Here is a 19,952-nt window from a genome sequence, read left to right on the forward strand (position 1 = left end):
TGGATGGACATTGGTGCAGTTATTTACCCCGGTGTACATTACAGCATTTATTTGTCCAAGCGGACATTAGCGCAGTTATTTACCCAGGTGTACATTGCAGCCCAGATCCATTCACCCAGGCGAACATTACCCCAGAACTATTTGCCCAGACGTGCATTATCCCAGATCCATTTGCCCGGGCTATTAACTCAGAACCAATTGCCTGGGTGGACATCAGCGCAGTTATCGAACATTAAGAAACAACCCAAAGCCTTGTATGGTGGTCATTTTGTAGCCAACGTTGATTGTCCTGTCTATGATGAGATTCTAGGGTTTAACAAAGGAAAGATAAGTCACGCATATCCTATACTTTCTACCCAATTATTTATACACCTATCAGTAGTTAAGAATAATACCATGGTATGGGGTTTTCTGGCGTCGCGCTGTCTGTATGTCGATGTGTTTCTACGTAACTGTTTTTTTTACGCTTAGTGGTAGAGCGTTATCACTATGTGATCGGTTAGGTCCGTTGGTGGAGGAAATGCCACAAAATAATAAAGACATCCTCGTGACTGCCGTACATGGTCAATTATCAAGTGAAAGTGAAACATAGAAAAGTAACCAGGGGTGATACGTCATGGAACCTGTAGTGCTGAAACAATTTAATTTGTTCTCTGCAAAAACGCTGCACCTACAATTCAGAACCTATCTGTATACCCAATGTATTCATACAAGTTTATCGGGAGCTATCAAAAGCAATTAAACACACCAAGTCAATCACCACACTGCACCTAGATCTCAGAACCAATCAATATACCCAATATATTAATACAACTTTATCGGGAGCTATCAAAAGCAATTAATGACGCCAAGTCGATCACCACACTGTACCTAGAACTCAGATCCGATCAGTATACCTAATGTATCCATACAAATTTATCGAGAGCTATCAAAAGCAATTAATCACACCAAGTCAATCACTTGAGTACAACATAGTGGTTAGCCAAAAAAACAAACCCCATTTACACACGTTATTGCACTGTATTTTGGTATGCTTTAGAACAAAACACAGTGGTCCTGATTGAAACATCCATGGTTCCACAGCTGTTTAACTAACCGCGCCATCCATTTTTCTTGTTTCCAACTGGCTGAAAACTTTTTCACGCTTAATTTAAAATAACTATCAGATACTTTTCTCACTGCTCATTATGCAGGCTGATCACAACGTCAAAGGAGTAATGATGGTTACAAGTATAAGAGAACAAAAATGACATCATGAGTGGCATGAGCAAATGCGGCATGTCGACTATTGACAGCGTTCATATTCCCTGCACAGTCACAGCAATGAGCAAATGTGCAAACATTCACAAATTCACAAACACAGCAGGCCCAGGCCAGCTGTAAATTTAACAAATATTGACTTGTCAGTTACATATTATAACGTGTTCAGCTCATGCTATGTTTACAGTTACATACTATAACGTGTTCAGCTCATGCTGTGTTTACATTTACACACTTATTGGATCTACGCATTCGATTGTATTGCGGAGTACACAATGCGGTGTAACACTCGAGCGCAATACTTTTTAGAGAGCTGTGATTTCAAGCATGATATTACTACTGCGTGCTCTTTGTCTCTACATTTTATAACGAACAACGATGTTAAGCACACGAACTAGTGAAGTCATACTTGAAGATTTCTGAAAAGAACGACTTGCAATCTATTTGCTGCCTATTTACTACTCCAGAATGACGAGTTGTCTGATTGGCTTAACAATTGCGGGCGTTAATGACTGTGTAAGCATATCTGTAAGAACGATTAAGCGGGCATGTATTCGCAAAAGTTCAGTCATATGGCGGAGAGAATGAGTTACAATCAACATGGAAATGCAGAAAATCCACATACAGAAACAAAAACATGCATCATTTTATTTATTTATTTATTTATTTGATTGGTGTTTTACGCCGTACTCAAGAATATTTCACTTGTACGACGGGGGCCAGCATTATGGTGGGAGGAATCCGGACAAAGCCCGAAGGAAATCCACGGCCATCCGCAGGCTGCTTGACATGCATCATATTAAATCACCAAAACTGAGCACTGGCTGAAAGTATGACCCGCCAACTGTTTCTTGAAGATCGTGACTGCAATAACAGTTGATTCATATTAACTTAGGGATTTACACCTGAAACTGAAATAGTTAATATGGCGCCCTTGAGCGTTAAAATTAGCTGAATTCTTGTAAAAAAAACTCCGGGCTAATTTGAACCACACAGTATTTAGTCTGCTTTTTTCGACGTTACAACATAAGTTCAGTTCAATTAGGAATCTTTTGCTCTCAAAACCACGTATTACATGAACACAGAATATTCTACCGTACCAATGTTTTGTTTTCACTATGCTTTCATGACCCTGTCTTTTTTGTTCTTTATACAATTCCTTTTGATGTTTTGAACGTTAATACCATTCTCACGCCTTACTGGTACTCAAACACACCTGTGCTTCCAAAAATACGAGAGTTCAGACAGCTTTTGTGCGGTCTGTTCCTGAGGTTATTTGCTACTAGCTTTGCAGGCCAAATGAAACGTCAAATGTCTGATTTTCTGATATTATGAATTGTCATGGACTTTGGAAATCATAAATGAATGCCGTCAAATCTTTCATCAGTGTTTCCAATATTTTCCACAATGTACCTTTCAGCACGTCGAATAACCCCAAGCTGAAGGAACATCGAATACTTACAATGGTTCAAATCTTCTCCCTGTCTACTCAAGCAAGAACAAGTCCAACGATTGAAACACCGCCTTTCCAGGCCGCCTTTGAGGAATTTGAATTATGTCTTAAATCATTAATTCTTGACCGAAAGCTTTCGCGTCTGGTTCAATCAGGGCTACTGGCCAGCAATAATCCGGTCATCAAAGTTAGGGCCAAAATAACTTACCAGTTTGGAGTCAGCAAAATGCATTCAATTTTACTTACGGATGGTCGATGAGTGACGAGCCTTCACGCCCTATAGGCCATGGAATCCTGGTACTTCACGTGGACATATTTATTTCAAATATCTCAATGTCACTCAAGGATACTTTGGGTCAAAACATCAAATTATCTGCAATAATGTGTGTAACATGTGCACAATCATTGTGAATCTACAGTCTCAAATTGGAACTGTTGATAAGTTGATAAATTGAATATATTTACCCTGTATTTATATTTCAGACGTCACATGTGACCTTGATTTTGTTATGATAATTAAACAAACTTTCATATGAAAAGTTTTCTTTGGACACTCTGAATAACGGTCCCGATTGTTATTTTAGCTCTTCCTTTATTCGCACCCAGATAGCCATTTCACCAACACGACTTTCATGGGGTGACCTACCATTTTCCTTCGGTGTAAAGACAGAATAGAATATGCCCAAGATGGTTACAAAATTTAATTTCGTTTGATAACAACTACTTTCTAATATCCCATTGTATGTATTTATTTTTTGCCTTCCGCTGACATCAAAGTTGCAAAGACTGTGAGGTGACTGAACAAAATAAAAAGTTGACTTACTGCCATGATGGTTCCCCCCGAGAAAGGTGTATTTTTATAGGCAAGCTTGTGGTTCTTTTTAAGGGAGAAACCTGAGGGTATTAATAAATATGCCCCAAAGAAACTTGGTAAACTCGCATCAGATATATACGTTTTTTTCCGTATGTGTTAAATCTTCGGCTTTACTCAATCATTGTGCTCTATTGACAATCTTTAACTCCAACCAACAGCTATAATTTAATCGCAGGAAAGAATAGGCTAGCGGTTTAAATATTCAGAAAACCGACCCCCTGATACTATCTTTCAAAAGGCACTCTAATGGTGCACTGATTTCATCAACTGCCCTCTTTGTCAAGTTCTTTCTTTGTCGGTATAAAAGACTGGATCGACATTATACTTAATCTCATGGGCCCCAACAAACGCAGTTGTCCAGCTTAGCTGCAAAAAAGGTGAGGACAAACGCAAATGGATACGAGGTCTCCTCCGTGGCGTGCTTTCACATCCGTCTGTGCTATTATACGTCGTGACATTAAACGAAGTTGAATATAATGACAGTGTCTGGAGAAGAGAAAACGATTGCCAAAGCCTTTATATGAGCCATCAAATCGTTGGGGAATAACCACTGTGACAAGGATATCTACCACAACAAAACTGTAATTGAGAACCGATGCCTTTGATGCAAGGGTCAACCAAACTCAGTCAGGCAAATTCCCAAAACGACGTTTAACACTACAAAAGAGCTAAGAGAGTATACAGTACGAAAATAAGAGGGAATCATGCAAAAGGAAGCAGTCAACAGTTTCCCATGAGGCTTGAAAAACGCAACGTATGTTCTAGGCGACTGAGTGAAATCAGTATTCAAATCGTGTACCATACAGAATATAAGATGTTAATAAAATATTTATCTCAGTTGCGCTATAATTGCAACAGTTCATATATCGAAGACGATTCAACACGACGAATATATTGCCTCAAGCCCCTGGTTAAGCGGAATTAGACACTATCATGAAGTAGAGTACAAGTTATTTCCATGCGTTTGCTTATTACATCTGATGATAATAGATCATTTGGATGTATTCGTTAGGTAATAAAAAGCAATATACACTTGTTACTGGTAACACGGTGAATAATATTACTAAATTATACTTACTACTATTGACAATAACGCGGATGTATTTAACCGACACGCTCAGGTAGATGAACTTATATGGTGGAAATTTAAGGGGGAGAAACCCAGGGTGCGATGGGCAAGCCGCCTGCCTTTGATAAGTTACCGGCACACACAACGAGTGAACTACAATGACACTGCTGGAACAGAAGTGTCTTAACAGAAGCATGGGCTTCTTCCCTTAGGAAGATGTATTGTTATCAAATACATGCAAAGATTTACAATAAATGACTAAATTTTAATTTGTTGAAGATGGCAATTAATTATCTTTTACACCATTCCATCAGTTCACCTGCTACACATGTTCAGCACATAACTTTATGGATTAAGCTTTTAATTTCAAACAACCGTCAAGGGCTGTGCATCACTTCAGAGCTTGAAACATTTTCCATGGCAAGCTAAATGACACAGAAAAATTTCCCGTACTTTTGTAAAGAAATAAACAAGCGGTACTGTTTTTATACGTTACAGTTCTAGGACAGCGAATCTTTTTTTCAGACGCCCTGTTTTATCATGTAGCCTCATGCTGGCTTGTCTCAGCAATACATTGATTGGCCTAGTGACTTTCTCCTTGTGGATCGCAGGGGTTTAACCAGGTGCAATTTGGAGGTTCAAATCAACAGACGAGAACTACGGAACCATTATAAATATTGAATGTGAGTGAGCGTGAGATCGTACAAAACCGCTAAACAGACTTCCCATACAGAACAAGAGCACAGTGTCTTCCAGCCGCAGTTGGTCATTTTAACTTAACTTGTGTAGATTGCAAGTATGATTTATTCAAATTTTGCGATGGGCAGCAACATGGGAACAGAACGCAATTTCACGTATAATGGACGTTATGCGGTTTGTCTCCCTCTTTTCCTGGTCGTTATGCGGTTTGTCTCTCTTTGTCCCAGGTCGTCATGCGGTTTGTATCTCTCTTTCCCAGGTCGTCATGCGGTTTGTATCTCTCTTTCCCAGGTCGTCATGCGGTTTGTACCTCTCTTTCCCTGGTCGTCATGCGGTTTGTCTCTCTCTTTTCCTGGTCGTCATGCGGTTTGTCTCTCTCTTTCTCTTCGGCCATCATATGCTTCCACCTTAACGGAGGCATACATGTCATACTTATCTTAATCGGGTATGTTTCTTCCATGATACAGCAAAATTCACACCTTCAGTCCTGAAATAAAACTACGTATAAAATAATTTTAAGCCTTCTCAACGGCTTGCAGTGGGCAGTGTCAGAATCATGAACGTCTGAAAAAGAAACCAGTCGAACACTGATGTCTATCAGTCTTCTTAGCGAGTCTCTGTTTGATGCCATTTTCCGCACATATTTATAAGAAATCAAGGGCTTGTTCGTAACTCAATATACTTCGAAAATATTAAGAATAAAGAGGGAATTTCCCTTTGCATAACATGTATGCAGAAAAACTGGTAAGCAAATATATACCCACATTTGTTGAAGTTAAGGAGAGTCTTCATTGAACAAAAGAGATACTGTCAGCGACCCGATTTCTCTAGAAGCAGTGGGCGGTTCTGGGGCCATATTAACGTCTTAGCCAGAGATTTTGCAATACATTTGGTTTCATATAAGTTCCAATGAAAATGTCACGTTTACCTTTCTTGGCATGATTTGTATTCACTAAGCAAATCGCAACAAAAGATAAAATCAGCAACTTCTTCGATCACACACATGTGTTTGTGTGGACATGTGATTTACTGAATAGCTCTTGATTTTCAAAGCGTATTATGCCCTTGCTCAAACGCTTCCAGCATCAAAGAGCAACAGAATTTGCCCTTTGGGATGTAACTCCCGATTGGATCATCTTGGTTTGGTAGTTGTTACTAAGAGAGGCCTGCTTCTCTTTGTATACTACTGACAGCGCTCACCTATACATGAATTGATGAGATATTTCAACGACTCGAAAAAGGTTAATTTGTTGAAAATCTTAGATACAGGGAAAGCCCTTGGAAGAATTGCGGTGCAGTTTGGTATATGAATGTCGTTACACTGTTTATTGGTAATACCATTGTTTAAGATTTAGTAAGATAGATAACCATCAAGTTCAGGCAAAGTATGCTACTTTGATTGTAATGTCCCAGTGTAAAGCCTGGAATTCATGAAAAATGTGAAAAAGGACTTCAAAATGATTTCGTTAATGGGACCTGTTTATACAAGCAATCTACCAAAATGTATCTTTCCAGCTTTTCTCACAACTTTTCTAGCTATGCATGGAACAATGCAATTCTAAAACATACTTTAGGAATAAAATACTTCGCCACTGTAAAAACCCAGGTGTGAAATCTGATGAATCTCAAGTTTTTTTAAATCTTCGCCAATATGCTGCTCAGTTCAATAAATATGTAGGTGGACAGATACAAAGTGACTGTGTAGGATGACGTGTAGGAGCACAGTTAATGAAGTTGAAGCACTGTAGACCTTTATTCTTTCCAAAAACTCTATTCGTCTAAAGTACCAAAGCTATCATCACAGTAATATTATATTCTAAACGCAGTAAATCCAATATAAAATGAGGATGTGTTTATATTATTTCATCAAGGACAGCTTCGTTTTTCAGTGATTTATTTTGATCAATGAATATTTACTTTTTCGTCATAATCTGGCTGAATATTTTTTCAGTGTATCATAGGGTCGAATTAAGTATGTAAGAGAAAAACATATTTGTATGGTGATATGCTTAATCTCTATTATTGTTGCAGATTAGTATTAATTCCTCTCCACTTACATTTGATGACGTTGATATTGTAAGCATATTAATGCAATAAAGCTAAACACTTCTTACAATCCCCAAGCTTCTGTCTCCTAACCGCTAATGTTATTTATTTGATTGGTGTTAGCGCGCTAACCGACTGAGCCACGGAGGCCCCTCCTAACCGCTAATGAGTAATCTGGTGGCGTTGGTGTTTGGTATTTTGGTGTTTTACATGGCCGCACTCAAGAATATTTCACTTATACGACGGCGGCCAGCATTATGGTGAGCGGAAACCGGGCAGAGCCCGGGGGAAACCCACGACCATCCGCAGGTTGCTAACAGACCTGCTCACTTACTTCCAATGAATAATCTGAGAAATGTGACTAGGTTAAAGATACCCTGAGCATATTCACTGAAAGCTGTCGGCTTGAACTGACGAAACACCACCTCTATCCAAAGTTCAAGGGCGCCGAAATTCTTGATTTGAACGACGAACATGGACTCATGTTGTCACAGTCTTTAGGAAAACCAGTTGCTCTGTTTTTTGTAACAGTATATGGATCTGCCAAAATAGGATGGCTTAGAAAGACGTGTTTTCGCAAGATGCATTAAGGAAATAATAGAACTTTAAAGCTTTGAAGGAATGCATATAAAAAATAAAAGCAACGCATCAAATTCTGGCCTTAATCCCGACATAGAAACTGATTTAGATGCATGGTCCGAACTACTTTTTCCTGTGGTTCTTACTCTCTACAATTTAAAAAGGCACGGATGAAAATGTCAGCACTGAGTAATATTATGTTACTTTAAATATTGACATTAGCCTACAAACATGTGTTTTTAATTTCACTAGCAAATGTATTATCCAGGATGAAGGAATTTCCTCAGGGACAACTTGACATCAGTGTATTAGAAATATGCAATAAAGCTTTCGCACGCATGACAAGGCAAGACTGACGTATTAACACAATCGTGTCAGTTGAATAACTACTAGTAATTCGAAATACATTACATGCACTCTAAGGATTCGTTCGTCGTCATATAATTGTTAAGTACGACGTTAAAGCCAAAGCGCTCACTCACTCACTTAAATACTTGACTGGGAGTATTACAACACATAATTCTCATCGCCTTTTCTCAGGGCAGTTTCATCACAGCGTGTATTAAAAGACGCGGATCCAGAATGCGAGTGGCCGGGTTCGGCTTCCATAGTTAGCATATTGCACAGCAGAGTCAGTGTACAAAAGAGCCTGGGATGGTAGGCGGGGAATCGGTCTTAGTGCAAGAAACTGTGCACCTCAAGAAGCGAAACTGACTATACCTGTGAGTGACAGCTGCTGACACACTCGTAAGGCTACTTCTTTCCTCTACCTGTTGAACGGCAATCATGGGACTTACAAAGCTTCAAACATCCACTGAAGCAATGTATGGGTTATAAAATCGAAAATGATAGTCTGCTCCATTCACACGGAAACATCTTTTGTTTCATTAGACACTGTAGACTGCGGAAAATCACTGCAAGACAAATGTTACATGCGAAAATGCGAAAAATTCTTGAGGATGCAATTATGCATCGATGAAATAAATACATGTATATCAAATGTTCAGCATTATACTTCCGCTAGGCATAATATGTTAATGTTAATAATAGCTCATTTCATCAGGATTCATGTACGATTTTGTCATAGTTGTCACACGTTATGTAATACCATGGTTATCACGAAGACAAAAGTTAACCAAAACGAAACTTTGACAGCACGTATAAGTACATGCATACATATCTTTATTGTAACATGAAAGTTACAGTAAAGATATTTTTCTGGTTAACGTTGATCTTCACACTGTAAATTAAAAACACAGTGCCTCCGCCTAAGACCTTAAAAGAGGAAGTTGTGGCCTCCTCGCTTGGCATTCGGCAATAGGGGGATAGAGCAGTGACTGGACGACCCGCGTCAGTATAATGGCTCCAGCGGGGCGGCTTACTTGCCTTCGGTTGCCTTCGGTAAGTCGTACCAATGAAGTAGCACTAGATGAAGGAGCGGTGGAAATCCGTTCCTTTGTCGTTATATGACTGAAAGATTGTTACGTACGACATTAAACCCTAAGCTCTCATTCACTCACTCACTCGCTCACTTACTCACTTTCCTTGAACAAAAGATTGGCGTGTTTGATCGGGAGTGCATCTTTAGCGGATTATTACTAAGGAACAATCACTTTTATGGTCATATAACATTTATGGATGCTTCGATCAAGTTTGATACATCTGTTCTGGAAATTTACAGACGCGGTTGTGGTAGGATTTCGAAATTTGTACATTTTTATCGTTGCTACGCCTTACCGTACCAGGCCCTTTTATGCTTACTGGAGCAAACCACTTTAATTATGGCCGTGTTCGAATTTTTTTTTTACCTAAGCCTTAAATTGATAAATATAGGCCCACCTGAAACCTCACTATGATTTCACATTCAGTGTCATCACCAAAGCTCACGCAAGCTCATGGTAAGCTTTTGTCATGACATGAATATGTCGAGTCTATGTCTAAAGTACAGTCTGATTCACATGAAAATGTAATTTATTTCTGATTTACGCCGTATTCAAGAGTGTTTCATTTTTATACGACGGCGACCAGAATATAGGGGGGAAGAAGCTGACAGAGACCGGGTAAAACCCACGACAATCCATTCATATATAGCAAGGGCTGTAGAGGATATACAGAAGATATCCACCTTCGCTGGATTTAAAGGAAACAACAGACTTTCCACATGGTACATTTTATCGGGACTAATTTGTAGAAGACCTAAACAGTTTTTTTCTCTCGCACACTTTCGACAAAAGGGATAGTTTCAATTTAGACATTGCAAATTATGCTTGCTTGGACAGCATTATATCGAAGGGTAGTGCATTCAGCTTGTACATATCTCGCCTTGTCGCATTTGCTGAATCCTTTGTGTTATGTGAAGATTTCAATCAATGTCACAAGTTATTACTGCAAATACTAGTGTGTCAAAGGTTATTCCATCAAACACCTTCACTTTAATTTTCACACTGAGTATAATTCTCTTGTAAGTAAATATGGACAGGGCGCCAGGCGTCTCTGGGACTTCGTGATTGTGTTATGATTGTAACCCACTTCATTTGGGGCTAAAAATTGATTACTCATCGTATTGAATTAGATCGCCACGTTGGATCTATCAACAGTTGCAATCCATGGGCAACCATACTTTATTATCGACAAGTTATATTCAAATATGGCACACGGATTGAATACCGGTTTCACTCCATCGTCTAGAACGGACCTTGTGTCTTTGATACATCGTTGAAAACTGCTGAATGCTTCTTTTTCCTTAATTCCGTCCTATTCTTGTACTTCCTTAGTTCTTTGGTAGTGTTGGTTGATGGTTGGTATACGAATGTTTTGACGCTTAGATTCCCATATTGTTAGCACTGCTCACAGTGTTTCTGGATTTGAAAGATACATAGAAAGATTTGCTTAAAGTCTCTTTTTTAGACACAAGGACTAACCAGGAATGTACCCAGAACCAACTGCACGACTGTTTTGTTTTCGAGGATATATCACCAAAGGTTCCATATTCGCTCATGAAAGAAACGTTTTTCTATTTACCAGTAATTACTCAAATAAGTGCCTCTCAGAACATGTACTGTTTAAAGTGATAAAATGAACCTAAAGTTTGAAAACGTTATAAGGCCGCTAGCATTATATATTTTACACGCTTTAAAACCTATTTAAACGGTAACATTTGCCCAGACGAAACTGCTATTTTGTGAACGGTGAAACGTACACTGATGTGATGGCGATCAGCATTATCGTGGATGGAAACCGGGCTGAGTCTGGCGGAAACCAAACGACCATCATTAGGCTGCTGGCTGCTCATCTACGGCGCGAGAGGAAGCCAGCTTGACCTGGATTTGAACTCTCAGCAGGACAAGGTGTGAGAGGATCCCATGTTGTTATATTTAAATCTGAACACAACGAATATACATAAAACATGTAGAATCAGTGGATATTATTGAAATTCCTTTCAAACAATTATCCGTTTCATAAGAAATCTTGCATTGGAACGAATATCAAGGTGTTTAAAAGCGTTAAACATCAATAACATTTTCAAAATCGTTTAGCTTGAATTTATGAATGTAGAGATAACAAAATACAGATTGGTTTATAGATTTTCATGTTTGATTCACATCTGTTGTGAAGAGTTAAGCTGAGATTCCTTACATGCGGTAGCGGTATACGGTACGCGGTATGCGGTACACGGCAAAAAATCGAAATAGTTAAAATAAGTTGCAATGATTCCATAGGTACGGTCGCGGATCCGTTTTTTCATGCGGAAACGTATACGGTAAAATCAATCGCACCATGTAGCGATCGGTGCGGTATGCGTTTTCAAAACCGGACAGGGTATCCCAAGAAATGACGTCACTGGTGGGGTGTTTCCCCGACACGTGGTCGGAACTTGTTTAAATTGTTCTCTGGTTAGACGAAAGTACTGTTGGAATTTTTCTCCATCCAGCTGCAATTCCGAGACCAAGTTATGTAAAGCTCCCTGCTGAGCTCTTTGCCGCAAAATACTGTGGATCCACCATCGGTGTTTTCTCTTTTTACGCTTCTTTAGTTGCAACAACTTATATGACATTGCTATTATGGCAAGGTCTGAATCTTGCTCTAAAGCCACACGTCGTGAAATGGAGGAATGCGACATGTTTGCTCTGATGAAAACGCACCATGAATGAAAGAAAACGCATAGGTTACCGCATAAATGGAATCAGAGAAAGCGCATACCGCATGCCGTATCCGCGTACCGCGTGCCGTATACCGCAAACCGCATACCGCGTATATGGAATCTCAGCTTTATGGTCACATATTGTATTTTTCACGCAAATCCGTTATTCAAAGTAGCATCGCTGGCTTTGAACATTCTCCTGTTAACATGGTCCTGTCATTTGTGTATCTTCTTAAAATTCCCTGGGGAATATTTAATAAAACAGTCGACAAAAATATTGCTATTCTAATATTTCAGTAGTCGTCAAAGCCTTTCCGTTTATTGATGAAACAGAGAATTTCTGATTCAATAGCACTACTCCTGCCTTTGATTCTTGCAATGTCCAGCCGTCTTGCATGCATGTTCACCTTTGTGTTAGGCAATCAGCACAAAGCGCGCAAGCCAGGGAACATTCAGCGTAATTACATGACTGAGCAGATAACTCCGCCTTTAATACTAGCCATTTACAAGGTAACTAATAAAGATGCGAAAATCGTTATCTTCACACGAATCACGCTAAAAAGAATAAATGAACATGAAATGAAGCCCAATGCATAAAATGAACTGTTCGTCTCCACAGCATATAAAAATAATCATTTAAAGTGCATTTAACTGAATTATAAATTAATTCGCTTGGTGCATATGGTATATTCACGTAACAATATCTTTATTTATTTCTTGTTTTCAGAGTTCACGTATCATATTACAGTCCGATATATGGTATTAATTTTGTTGACTTCAGTGCAAGCTTGAAAACACTTTTAGAATGTTTAGAAAGTCTTTCTGATTCAAGTTAAATAACTTCATGTTTAATGTTGAATCACTAAATGATAAGCATGAAATTTAAGTATTTTAAAGATATGACAGAAATGTGTAAAATGTTTTGTTTTTAAACTCTTGTTATTTACAGTCATATATCGGTATTGAGGAAACCGAGTAGACCGCTGAGAAAACACCGCCTTATCTTAGGAATATCCTGACAAAGCCGCCGACGTATCAATTTGAGCTGTTCTCTAACGTGTCATCTCCTCGTTTTACGGCTCACTGGCTGCGATAAGTGTTCCATAATTTAAAATGATACCTAACTAAAGTTTTGTCATAAATCAACTTCTAACTCTCCGTGGTAACACATAAAAACTGTATGTACATACACCGTGAATTCGCGACTTGTGAGCAGCATTGAAAGCCGTATATCGAGTGAATCATAATATTATGTACCGAATTCACGTGCTTGTAAAGTTGTGTCAAAGCGAATACAAGGCATAACTGTGTTATTTTTTCGGCTCTTGTCCATTGCTTGACAAACAACTTTATAGATAGCATTCAACATAGCAATCATCACCTATTTCACGTGAGTATACATCATTTCTCTCATATAAAATAACCATTATAATTGTAAATCAGTATTGCTAATGAGGTTTCTGGATATTGCGGTTTTAATGGTGATTGCGGTGCTACTGTAATAAACCTATTTCTTTTGACTGGATTCCCAGCGGCACATATGTTGTCACTAACCAAGAGAGGAATAATGTCAGACCACTATAAACCCTGCAAATTTGATGTAACATGGGTTAAACCAATGCAAATACTGGATCTGAAGAAGGCAGTGCGGATACGACAGAACACATACTACAAATTACCAATACTGAAGAGTAATGAAGTAAACCTCAGAAAATCACCAGTTCTCCCAAGTTACATGGGATTTTGTACGTTGCGATACGCTATGATATAAGTCGGTGACCAATCGCATCATGATTGACCGCTTGTCGATGTGTGCCTATTTTCATTTGGGGGCGGACTAACTGAGGTAAATTAACACGAACCACCGTGCTTCGATGGTAACGTGTGACCATTTGACAACTGCCACAATGCTATGATTTTACTCTCTCTTCTATTGTCTTTTATATTTTATTGGCAAAATTGACGAGCACAATATTTCCACTTTAAATAAGTCATCCTTAGAAGAATTGTGCCAAATAAATCACTTTTTTCTGTAGATGACTTAATATAAGTCGAAATGTTGAGATCCTCAAAATGAATTTCTCTGGAGTTACTTTTCTTATTTATAATGCTACAATGTTCTATGACGGTAGAAGTGAAAATTATAGCTTATCAAGCAGTGTTATTGGCTTCAATGTTTAATTGAGGAAATCAATATTGTCATGAATCCGAGGCGAGTTAAAATAATGATGTACGATTAATCGTCCGGCCGTATATCCACGCATCACGCTGGAATTTATCACAATGAAGAACATAATGCACCATCTTTCTTGAGTCAATACGGTACTTAGTTGTGAAACCGTTACCATCGTCACGGCTCACACGGGGAATGGGGAATTTCGTTACGCAGAGATATTTAATTATTTATTTGATGGGTGTTTTACGCCGTACTAAAGAACATTTCACTTGTACGACAGCGGCCAGCATTACAGTGGGAGGAAACAGGGAAGACCCCGGGGAAAATCCACGACCTTGCGCAGATTGCAGTCAGATCTTCCCACGTACGGCCGGAGAAGAAGCAACCATAACCTGGAGTGGAGATAAAACACTTGCCTTAAATGGACAGCTAGGTAGCCATTTTCAAATTTATTAGGAAGGATTTACTATAATTGTCTTAAACAAAAGAAGTAATGGCTACAGCGAAACATCTCAAATTTGTTTTCAGCCATACATATGACAACTCAGTGTTTTGGCGTGTTGTCATGCGCATAACTGTTTTGCGGTCGTTATTATTGCTGATTTCATGAAATACTATGATGCGGCCCCATCGCTTCCAGCTTGTTCAAGCCAAAGTCAGCGAAGTCAAGGTGTTCCCAGCAGTACATTGTCCACAAGAGTCCCTGTCGGCCGGCGCTCAACATGAAGGGGATAGTGCAACGGCTGGTTGACTCGTATCAGTAAAATCTGGTGGGGCGGCTTACATACCTTTGGTAAGCCGTCCCAGTGAAGCAGCACTAGAAAAAAGAGCGGTAGAAATCCGTCCTGCATGCACTCTAAGAATTCTTTCGTCGTCATATGACTGAAAAATTGTTAAGTACGACGCTACACCCCAAGTACTCACTCACTGGAATTGGGTCATTGTGCTGCGCTAGCACGATAATCACTAGGCTACGGAGAACCCTTTTTTATGAATGCAGGATCTGACCATTACACGCTTTACCCTTGATCAATTTTGTGTATTTACTTAGACACCTACTTCTCTGCTGTTTAACACCATAATCGAAAAAGTTCTTGTCAAACGACAAGCAAACTATATCGGTAGAAGATAAGTAGTCTTCAACGAACGTATATCTGCAAACGGCGATACAAGCGCAATGGACTGATTTTTATCACCTTGGGGGAGTGGATTGTGAGAGCGGAGGAATATGGAAAGTTCCCATCCAAGACCCTCGTGTTCCTTAACCACTCAGCAACAGCCCGTTCGACAAAACCATTTGGTTACACAAAAGAGTAACTCAGGAACTGTGCGTTTGCAAGCATTTTATCTATATGATGTTTATAGCTGATATAATATCTTCTGCGTAAGACCGTTTTAACGTAGATGTACATAAACACCTGTACTAATTATTATGCGCCAGGATTGCGTACCGTTTGTCTCATCATAACACGCTCCCTCTGATGTCAAAAGAAACTAAGCTCACAACCGCTATGTGAAAAGTCAACATTAAAAGTTGGAAACCCATTCGGCTGGAAAAAAAAAGCATTTGATCCTTAGGATTGTCTGTATCTAGCCGACCGACGCTGACTCGTGATAAACAGCCAAAACTGGTATTTGTTCAGTTTTTACATAGCATTACCAAGTCTTTTTTGCAGCTTTGTCTTCAGCCCTCAGCGCACAGACAGCCGTGGTGTTTGTGTCAGCAATGTGGCATACAACACTGAAACGGTTACTTTCGGAGAGTTTCTATATGAATTCTTGGATTTGATAGGGGTACCCTTAATGAAAACTTGCTTGTACTACATTCATCATTCACGTCTTTTACAGTTTCACACAAGTGATGTGTTGGTAATGTCCTTTATTCTCTTTTACTCAACTACCACTGACTTGAGTTCAGCGCCAGTAAAAACTAAGGTAGGCAAGACTGGAAGGCATCTGGAAACAGATAACTACTTGACAAGTTAAAGAAAGCAACAGGGATGTTCAGGTTCAGAAAACTCTTAATTAACATCTTCTGACTGTGTTAAGAAGTATATAAGGTTAGCCTCTCAAAAATTTGAAAACATATTTTAAATGCTGGACTCGTTCTTCTAGCATAAACACAAGATTTCCAACTCACGAACACCTGGGCCATCTAAAGGTTGTTAAATATAAGCCACAAACAACACTCGGAAGAGGTCATCGATCTAGAAATAATAAGATCCATAAGACCAGCTTGGCGGAAATAATTTGATTGCAACTGACCTCGTCTCTGAATTAAACCAGGACATACATGCAAATCGTATTAACAACAGACAATGATGCCATATTGTTAGGCGCGGAAGCTACATCTAATCAAATAACTATACACAATGCAAGGCATCAGGAAATTAGGCCTCCAAGTTGTACGGATACACCCTCTGTCTTTTGTAGGTGACAAAAAGGAGATAAACGCATGGAAGCATTTTATCAGATCTTTTGTTCTGTTAAAAAAGACACAACAACTATTCTGTGGAGATAATAGTGGCTACTGGAGGGCCTATACTTTGACTTTTATACCCATAACGAAGAACATAGCCCATCCATTAAGTTAATTTTAGAGGACTTGCTATCCATTCACTGTGAAGGATTGGCGAGGTAACAACTCCGAAATCGGCGTGCACTAGTTACACACAAGGTTACGGGCAATATCACATATCCCTATCCGCTAACGTCGTGTAAGGTTTTTGTTATATCTACAAAGAAAATAAAAGACTTTAAAGTAAGATTAGGAGAGTTTTAGTTGGCTGAGCAAGCGAAAATATTTTGCCCTTGGATAATGTTTGTACCAATATTTCGCCTGGATTGTTACTCGGTTTGACGTCATTCCGATTTGTGAACAGAAATTTGTGTGTTTATTTGGTTGGGTGGAGGGGAGGGACATTGGTGTTTTACGCCTTGCTCAGGAATATTTCACCGATATGTCGTCGGTCAAATTACTGGTCGGAGGAATCCAGTCCGATACCCGGCAAACAATTGAGCCTTCAGATGTAAGGCTCGGGGACGTCTTAGCAACAAAGGTCAATGTGCAGTCACAGTATATCTGCTGAAGTGGTGTACACGATTTGAACCTGGTTTGTGTTCCATTAAAAAAGCTAAGACTAAGATTTAGGTCTTAAGACTATGTTACTGAAACAGACAAACTATTGCCCTTCTGTGTCTGTTGTAGGACACATGCGCTTAGTAGGCCTTTAGCGATGACAGTAATAAATTGCTTTTCCCTCTTCTCTCTTTTCCCTTTTCCAGCAACGGAATGTAATTAAACTTACTGCCATTCAAAAAAGTACACTATTTAATTACAGCATGACATATGTTTTTTTTATTCTTTTCGTCAACCATCTGCGAGGAATATTCTTTAAGTTTCGTTTTCCCATAGCGAGTAATTGGAAACAGTTTATTCGGACAGCATATTCGGAATTGAAGGCAATTGTGACTAGGTGTGATACTATTTACACAAAAGTGAGCGTGGCTCGCTGTAAAAAAATAATAACTGTGCACACTCCTGAAGCTCACTTCAATTTTCACACCAGTTTGTAATGAGCCACCTTGGATAGCATCTGCCTGTGCTAATGGGACACTTACAGCACATTTTCTATAGATCGCATAAAGTAATATAGTATATACGATAATGCTCATGGGGGAGGGGGGGGGGGGAGAGCAAATACTCTTACTGTATTGTCTCCATACAATATTTACTAAATTACTTTCTGAAACGCCAACAAATTGAATACAGTTTCTGAGGGTATCTAGTAGAATATTATGCCCGTACAGTGTGAGTACTGGGGTTTTACACGAAACCAGCTGTTATGTATGGAAACGCTGATTACATCTCTTTTGCTTCGTTATTTAATTTCAACAGCTTACCTGTACGACATATTGCACTACGTAGGACGTGTGTACTAACGGGTCGTGTAAATATACGTGTTTTGCGGAATTAAACCCCAATCATTCGTTTCAAAGATTTAATGTGAATAAATATGCATATAATATGCACATATATGTATGCAAATAAATTTAACACACCTGTAAAGTCATCAAAGAAATAAAAGAATGACAGTAATTATATCCCATTGTTATATTTTGAACTGAACAGGTTCACACGTAAATTTCTGATTACTCGATAGAAAATCAGGGCCCAGTTTCACATTTGTTTGGTCGGACATTTGTCGTACGATATTTTGCACGTCACTATTACCGTACCATTGTCCAATATGTGCGATTATCGTATATGTACGACATCTTTGTGAAACTTGGCTGAGAGCTTCTGGTATATCCTGCCAGGCAAAGAGCAATCCGGCGTGGGTGTGGGTGTGTTTTGTTTTGTTTTTTCGTCAGTTTGGTTTTTACTAGAAAATTGATGTGAAGAACAATCTGTATTCGCTTTATGCACATGTTGCGAAATTCAGTAACACCACACACATATGTGTATTAAATACTAGACAGTGGATTACAACATTAACACAGTGCCTAACATTTCAAAGGATTTTGAAAAGCCGCGAATGAGGAGTCCTCTTACTTGTCGTTTAGAATTGGTATTAGCTGCCCAATTTACAGAACTGCTTTATAGCATTTCTCTGATACACTGGTTTCAAGTTCTCCATGAGGAAATGCCTTTACCCAGGATAATAAAATTGATAGTTAAATTAAAAACAAATGTTTTGTCTGAAAAAAAAATGATTAGCTATTACAGCTTGTAGGCTAATGGCCACTGCGAATTCAAGATTAAAACTAACATAACATTACTCATCACTGAATTTTTTCATCCATGTTTACTTAGATTGTACAGAGTAAGTACCACAGGAAAAAGGGCATGTATCGTGGGTCTAAATCAGTTCCGCTCCCTGGAATAAGGATTAGAATTTCATGCATTGCTTTTTCTTGTTTCCTTTTTTATGTTCACTTCTCCAAAGCTTTAAAACCGTGCTATTTGCTTAATGCATCTTGCGAAAGCACGTTTTGCTAAGCCAAACTGTTTTAGCAGATATATATATACTGTAACAAATACAGAGCAAATGGTTTTCCTAAGGGATGTGTCAACACGTGTCGGCGTTCGTCGCTCAAAAAAAGAGTTTCGGCGCAATTAAACTTCGGCAGAAAGTGCGGTTTTTAGTCCAAGTGGGAAGCTTTTCGAAAATGTGTTCAAGGCATCATGAAGCTAGCCGAATTTTCAGATAATTCATCAGCAACCAATATTCGACGGTTAGGCAATTGCGATGGGTAGGCAGAGCCTTTCGGATGGAGAACTTTTTAGCTTTATACATGTGCTTACCATACCGAATTCACCATTTGCCAGACGAGAGGGGTAAAACTAATCTGCAACACTGATATAAAATAAGCGTATTATGGTGAAGATCAGCTACAAATACATTTACATATTTAGTTCTACCGTGTTTACACTGATGTAAATGACAACTCGATTATGACAATGTTAATGATATCTTGTGAGAATCTAATAAGTGTATTGGGTAAAATGAGGTACAAACATGCTATTCTTTTAATTTTTAATTCGACCCTCAAAGTCAACATTTTGGAAGGCATAGGAACCCAGACCTCAAGTGTAATGCCAACTGAATTAGAATCGTGGAGAAGCCTTCAGAAGACTTCCGTTCTTTCTGA

The sequence above is a fragment of the Liolophura sinensis genome, chromosome 1 (assembly GCF_032854445.1).
Source record: "Liolophura sinensis isolate JHLJ2023 chromosome 1, CUHK_Ljap_v2, whole genome shotgun sequence".
In the NCBI taxonomy this organism is placed as follows: Eukaryota; Metazoa; Mollusca; class Polyplacophora; order Chitonida; family Chitonidae; genus Liolophura; species Liolophura sinensis.